This window comes from Marmota flaviventris, chromosome 2, assembly GCF_047511675.1.
Source record: "Marmota flaviventris isolate mMarFla1 chromosome 2, mMarFla1.hap1, whole genome shotgun sequence".
NCBI lineage: Eukaryota > Metazoa > Chordata > Mammalia > Rodentia > Sciuridae > Marmota > Marmota flaviventris.
This window is the reverse complement of record NC_092499.1, coordinates 35,393,171-35,400,406: the sequence shown is the minus strand read 5'-3', so window position 1 is coordinate 35,400,406 and position 7,236 is coordinate 35,393,171. Positions and strand designations below refer to the sequence as shown.

Below are 7,236 nucleotides of genomic sequence, written 5' to 3'. Positions count from 1 at the left end.
ATATCAAAATGATAGTGCACCATGAGCAAATGGGGCTCATCCCAGAGATGCAAATTTGATTCAACATACGGGAATCAATAAATGCAATTCATAACTTCAATAGATTTAAAGATAAAAACCATATCATCATCTCAATAGATGCAGAAAATTATTCCACAAAGTACAGCACCCCTTCATGTTCAAAACACCAGAAAAACTATGGATAACAAGAACATATCTCAACATCATAAAAGCTATCCTATGCTAAGCTCCAGGCCAACATCATTCTAAATGGAGAAATGAAAGCATTCCCTCTAAAAACTAGAATAAGACAGAAATGTCCCCTTTCGTCTCTTCTATTTAACACAGTTCTTGGAACATGACCAGAGAAATTAGACAAACAAAAGAAATTAAATGTATACAGATGGGAAAAGAAAAAGTCAAATTAGCACTATTTGTTGACAATGTGATTCTATACCTAGAAGACCCAAAAAATTCCACCAGAAAACTTCTCAAACTAATAAATGAATTCAGTACAAAATCAAAACCCATAAATCAAAGGCATTTATGTATATCAGTGACAAATCCTCTGAAAGGAAAACAAAGAAAACTACCCCATTTACAATAGCCTCAAAAACAAAACAAAACAAAACAAAACCAACAACTTTGGATTCAACTTAATGAAAGAGGTGAAAGACCTCTACAATGAAAACTACAGAATGCTAAAGAAAGAAATTAAAGAAGACCTTAGAAGATGGAAAGATCTCCCCTGTTCTTGGATAGGCAGAATTAATATTGTCAAAATGACCATACTACCAAAAACACTATATAGATTTAATGCAATTCCAATTAAAATCCCAATGACATTCTTCAGAGAAATAGAAAAGCAGTCATGAAATTCATTTGGAAAAATAAGAGACCCAAAATAGCTAAAACAATCCTTAGCAAGAAGAGTGAAGCAGGTGGCATCACTATACCAGACCCTAAACTATACTACAGAGCAATAGTAACAAAAACAGCATGGTATTGGCACCAAAATAGACTGGTAGACCAATGGTACAGAATAGAGGACACAGAGACTAACCCACATAATTAAAGTTATCTTATATTAGACAAGAGCATCAAAAACATACACTGGAGAAAAGATACCCTCTTCACTATATGGTGCTGGGAAAACTGGAAATCCATATGAACAAAATGAAATTAAACCCCTATCTCTTACCATGCACAGAACTAAACTCAAAGTGGATCAAGAACTTAGGATTAAACCAGAGATAATGCATCTATTAGAAGAAAGAGTAGGCCTAAATCTTCATTATGTTGAATTAGGCCCTGACTTCCTTAATAAGACTCTTATAGAGCAAGAATTAAAATCGAGAATCAACAAATGAGATGGACTCAAACTAAAATTCTTCTTATCAGCAAAATAAACAAACATTGAAATGAATAGAGAGACTACATTTGAGAACAAATTTTTATCACACACACATCAGGTAGAGCACTAATCTCTAGGATATATAAGTAACCAAAAAACCATAACACCCCAAAATCAAATAACCCAATCAATAAATGGGCCAAGGAACCAAACAGATACTTCTCAGAAGGTAATATACAATCAATCAACAAATATACTAAAAAGATGTTCAACATCTTTAGCAATTAGAGTAATGCAAATGAAAAGTACTCTAAGATTTGATCTCACTCCAGTAAGAATGGCAGCTATTAAGAATGCAAACAACAATAAGTGTTGGCGAAGATGTGGGGGGAAAAAACACACTCATACATTGCTGGTGGGACTGCAAATTGGTGCAGCCAGTATGGAATGCAGTATGGAGATTCCTTGGAAAACTGGGAATGAAACCACCTTTTGACCCAGCTATTTCACTCTTTGGTCTATACCCAAAGGACTTAAAACAGCATATTACAGGGACACAGCCACATCAATGTTATAGAAGCATAATTCACAATAGCTAAACTGTGGAATCAATCATGATGCCCTTCAGCAGATGAATGGATAAAGTACGGAACATATACACAGTGGAATATTATTCAGCATTAAAAGATAATAAAATTATGGCATTTCAGGTAAATGGATGGAGTTGGAGAATAAGTGAAGTAAACCAATCCCCAAAAAACAAATGCCAAGGGCTGGGGATGTGGCTCAAGTGGTAGCGCACTCGCCTGGCATGCGCGGGGCACTGGGGTTTGATCCTCAGCACCACCTAAAAATGAAATAAAGATGTGACTATACTATACTATACTTTGTGTACAACCAGAGATATGAAAACATGGGCTCTATATTTGTAATATTAATTTGAATGCATTCTGCTGCCATATTAATAAATTAAAATTTTAAAAAGAATACAAATAATAATAAATGATGTAAAGAGTGTGAAGAAAAAGAAAATATCCAGAATATGTAAGACAATCCAAAAATTCAACAAAAAAACAAGTCATATAATTTAAAACTGAACAAATGATTTGAATAGACACTTCTTAGAAAAAAATACAAAAAAGTTCCATATCTAAGCCAGTAATATCACACAAATCAAACAGTGGTGGCTAATTAGTATAACCTCTGGAGTATGAATATTCCTCAATAAAACTGAAAATCAATGTCCCTCCATATTATCCACTTCCGAGAAATGAAAATGAGGTGAGCAAACCCAAGAAATACCTACACACTCATACTCATGTGGGATTATTCATGATAGCTAAGATACAGAATCACCTGAGGTGTCCATCAGCAGATGAATAGATAATGGAAAATATGTTATATAGACACCATGGAGTATTATTTAGCCATTAAGAAAATGAAGTCCTTTCATTTGCAATGAAATGAATGGAAATAGAAGACATTATTTTAAGTGAAATAAATCAGACAAAGTATGTTCTCTCTCATGTATGGGAGTTTTAAAAAAATAGACCTGAAAATAGCACAGGGATTAGTAGAACCTGGGATGGCTAAGGGGTGGGATTTGATCAGTGCATAGTGTATGCATGTATGGAATTATCACACTGGAATCCATTAATATAAATTATTTAATACGTGTTAATAAAATGAAAATTATAAAACAAAATTTTTAAACGATTTATTTGTCATCAAACAGAAAAATCCAAATCTAAAAGTACCTCAGGTTTAGCAAATTTCCTTTCCATAAAAAGGCAATTAGTAAGTATTTTAGACTTTGAGGTCATAGTTTTTTGTTGGAGCTATTCATCTCTGCTGTTTTCACACAAAAGCAGTCCTTTCCAACATGTAAATGGACAGGCATGGCTTCCTTTCAATAAACCTGTGTTTACAAAAACAGATGGCATGTTCTTCTGTTTGACCTTTGGGACATAGGCTGCTGACCCATGTTACAGTCTGGAATTTATTTATATGCCTCTAAAGATCCATGGACTAAAGTCTGAGAAACTCACTCAGCCTGATTTTCATACTTGTTTTTCCACAAGGATATTGTCATACCTCTTAGAGAAGACTTAAAATGAAGGAAGTATGTTATCTAAGATACTGGATAGTAAGGAGGAACAAGGAGGGTCGATTGTCATCATACCTGAGGTACTTTATTGCTGAGGATTCACAAGTGAGTTGCACAGATTATCATCCCTGATATTAAGGAGCAAGCAGAGCAGTAATAAAGTTTTTGTTTTGTTTGTTTTTTTGTTTATTTTTTACCAAATACTCAAAGGAATTAATGCGGAATTACATGTTTGAAAGCCAGAGGTCCCCAATTGTCAGAGAGGTCACTGAGATTCTTGACGGACTCTTGACCGGATGTACAAGAATGAGTAAACAATTAATAGTTTTCACTATTTTGAGTAACAATGAATAGTTTTCACTATTTTCGGGGGAGGGAAAATAATTTTTTCGAGGAGGAAGAGAAGGAAGTGGAGGAAGAGAAGGAAAATGAACCCTTCAAGTTGCTAGATCACATTAGAAAATTTTCTCAGGGGTTTGGGATGTGGCTCAAGCGGTAGCGCGCTAGCCTGGTATCCATGAATCCCAGGTTCGATCCTCTCCATGACATGCAGAGAAAGGTGCTGTATCTGCAGAAATACATTTTACCCACTTGAATCAAAGTGTGGAATATGATATGTCAAGAAATTTGTAATGTTTTGAACAACCAACAATAAAAAATAAAAAAAAAATTAAAAAAAAGAAAATTTTCTCTATCGAAGAGCAAATGAGAATCCAGGTCCACCTGCCAAGGTCTGACAAGGTCGCTCTCAGTACAAAGGTCTATACTGGCATGGTGGGTGTGTCAAGTGCACTGGGGCAGAGGAGCAAGGGAATAAGGTGGGTTTTTAATTAGGATGTGGAGGAAAATTAGGTGGTAAAGGTTGTGACATCTTTTGGAAAATTTCATGAACTTAATTCAACAGAACTGAGAGAAAAATTAAGTGTACTAATTAAAGAAATGAATAAATATGGCCCAGAATATTCATGAGTCCTAACATGCCCTTAGTGGTTTGCCTATTTGGCACCCATTCTTTCTTGTTTCTCACTAACAGATTGCTATTTTGATGTGGGTGGCAGCATAGTCAAAATTTTAAGATGTCCTGAAACCCCATCTTCCTCACAGTTGGGGTGAGGGGTGGGCACATCTGGTGACTCCGGTGAGTGGAAGGTCAATGAAGGCTGCTGGGCGAAGCCTCTGCCAGCAGGTACCCATCGCCTGTGATCACTCCTTCTTTCCATATATGACATGGAAGGATCTCTAGCAGTTTCTTGGGGGTATAAACACAACAGAGACACTTGCAGCATGAGAAATATTGAGCTGGAGAGACCCTAGGACCCTCACAACATGACAAAGCCCCCAACAATGACAGACCTGCTTCTAACAGAGCACCTTTATGTGAGAGAAAAGTAACCTCCCCCAACACTGCTTGCATTTTCTGTAACAGAGGCTCTGCCAACCTCTAAATGAGGCTAAGGATATTCATTAAAAATACAAACCCATCAGCTTGTCAGAGCCTGCTGAGTGAGCCAGCACTGAGTGCAATAGTCTAGGACTCCTGAGGTGCTCTGGGCGACTCTGGCACAGGTGGTGCTGATAGGTGGAGGTGGGACTTTTGGGAACTGTTATCTGTTTCCCCTGCCCTCTGCATCCTTTACACCAGGAACTCATGCAAATACAAATTCCCTGATTTTCTCCACACACATTTTTAGTAGTGTCAAAACTGGGTCAAGAAAACTACAGTCAGCATTTATTTATTTTAGTAGGAGTGAGAATAAATAGATGGAAAACCAGTGTATTTGATCCTAGAAGCCTTTCACAACACAGCATTTCAGGTCCTGGTTATTGAGAATATACACCCTTCTGATAGATGGGGAAACTAGGACCTTCTTACAGATTGCCCTTTTCCTCATGGAGAAATTGAGGCTTGGAAATCACACAACTCTTAAATGGCACAATTTGATCAGATATTCCCCTCTTTTCTTACACAACAGCTCCAATCCTCAGCTGTGAGATGGAAGGTTTGCTTGGACACATCTTAAGATCCCTCTTAACCCTAATGCTGAGAGTTCACCACTCCCTGGAACCAGAAAAAAGCAAAAGTCATTTCAGTCAACTCAACCCCTCTGGGTCTAGGGCTGCAATAAGACAGGTGAGACCTTCCAATACTGAAAATTCCTTCCTCATCCTCTGCTAGTATTCAGGGTTCATGTTTTCCTGATAAAAATTAGTATGTGATGAAGTGTTTGAGCTCAGTGATCCAAGTCCTTCATTCACCTTGAGTGAGGCTAGAAGACTACTACACTAAGGATGAGCCTGAGGACATGGAGCCAGGATGGGCAGAACTGAGCCTGGCATTGCAGTTCCCATTCCATATTTCATGACCTTTGCCCTATTCCAAGATGCTTCAAAACTCACAGATTAGAACAGGCTCCCTTCCCACTGCATGTAGACTCCTTCATGAAGGATGTGTAACCACCAAGTCCACCCATGGAGAGGGCTTCTGGGAAGCAGCCCTGGCAGGGTTTGCGTCAGGGCTGCAGGTGCCTGCTGATCACTGTGCATCTGTAGCACAGAAGTAAGTGGCAGCGTCTGCAGCCTGGGAAGCCGTGATGGACAGGACGCTTCTTTGGGTGGAGGTGTCCAGGGTGGTTGTTAGTCTTCCACTGTGTTTTTCTCTCTCATTTGAACGTATTAAAATCACCAAAGCAGGACCTTTACCTGAATCCTGTCTATACCACAGCAGGTTGGTTATATCAGTTTTGTAACTGCAGTTCATGGTGGCATTTTCTCCCTCCTGGATGCTCATGACCTGAGGACTAGCTTCTCCTTGTTGGCTGTTCACTCCTAGGCAGAAATGAGGCCAGAGACCAGAAGTCACTATCAGCATTTTCAAATCTCATTTGCAAAATCACAGGCTGACTCACCTCTCTGGCAAGTGGGCTCTAAATTCGGGTCTCCCTATTCCCATCTCCACCAGACCCCACTCACTGGCCAACTGAAGCCACAGAGTCACTAAACCCACTCCTAGCAGTTTCTGCATCCTTCTTCTTATTGGGATCACAGGAGGCACAGCTCTGGGACCTGAAAGGGAGCCAGGTCCCTCAGTTAGAAGAGTTAGCTCCCATTACTGAACATTTATGTAATCTTCCGGCCCCCACCCAGAGTCTCGATATTTTTACCCAGCCAGTCAGCAGTGAACTCAATCCTTTGCTTTGAACACACATGCAACAAGAAAATTAGCAAGGGCACGTTTTTGAGCGTGCGTGCGCGCGCACGCACACACACACACAGATTGGAATTATATGTAAGAAGAGGGAGACACTGCCATCTGGTGGTAGCAACACTTCCTGCTGATGAAATGTGCTCTGGATGGTGAAGTGTGCAGAGCTGACACAGAAGGAACTGGAAAGCTAGTTCATTCTCTGCCTGCATTGAATTCTGGTTAGAGTAAGTTCTGCTTAGAGTAAAAGCAGATACAGTTGAATTCAGGTCAGAACTCAATGAAGGAAGAATGTTGGAGCCCAGAAATTACTGGATACGTTTAGGAAGGCCTATTAAGTTTCCTAATATTACAACAATTTTTGCAAAGATTGTGGGGTCTTTTTAATATATTTTTTGTTTTAGTTCTCTTTTCCCTTCCTTCCTTCCTTCCTCCTTCCCTCCCTCCCTCCCTTCCTTCCTTCCTTCCTTTCTTAATTTCTTCTTCCTCCCTTTCTTCTTTCTCTCTCTCTCTCTCTCTCTCTCTCTCTCTCTCTCTCTCTCTCTCTTTCCCTAATAATGGAATGATAGTACA

The 7,236-nt window shown here is 39.1% G+C and overlaps 1 long non-coding RNA gene across 1 annotated transcript; it reads right to left on the bottom strand.

Annotated features, from left to right (window-relative positions):
• Positions 1–5,960: 5,960 nt before the first annotated feature.
• LOC114084422 (uncharacterized) lies at positions 5,961–6,664 on the bottom strand. The gene is made up of 3 exons (XR_003581306.2): positions 6,623–6,664; positions 6,432–6,524; positions 5,961–6,287 (listed from the first exon to the last, which is right to left on the bottom strand). It is a non-coding gene; the product is annotated as an uncharacterized lncRNA (long non-coding RNA).
• Positions 6,665–7,236: the final 572 nt, after the last annotated feature.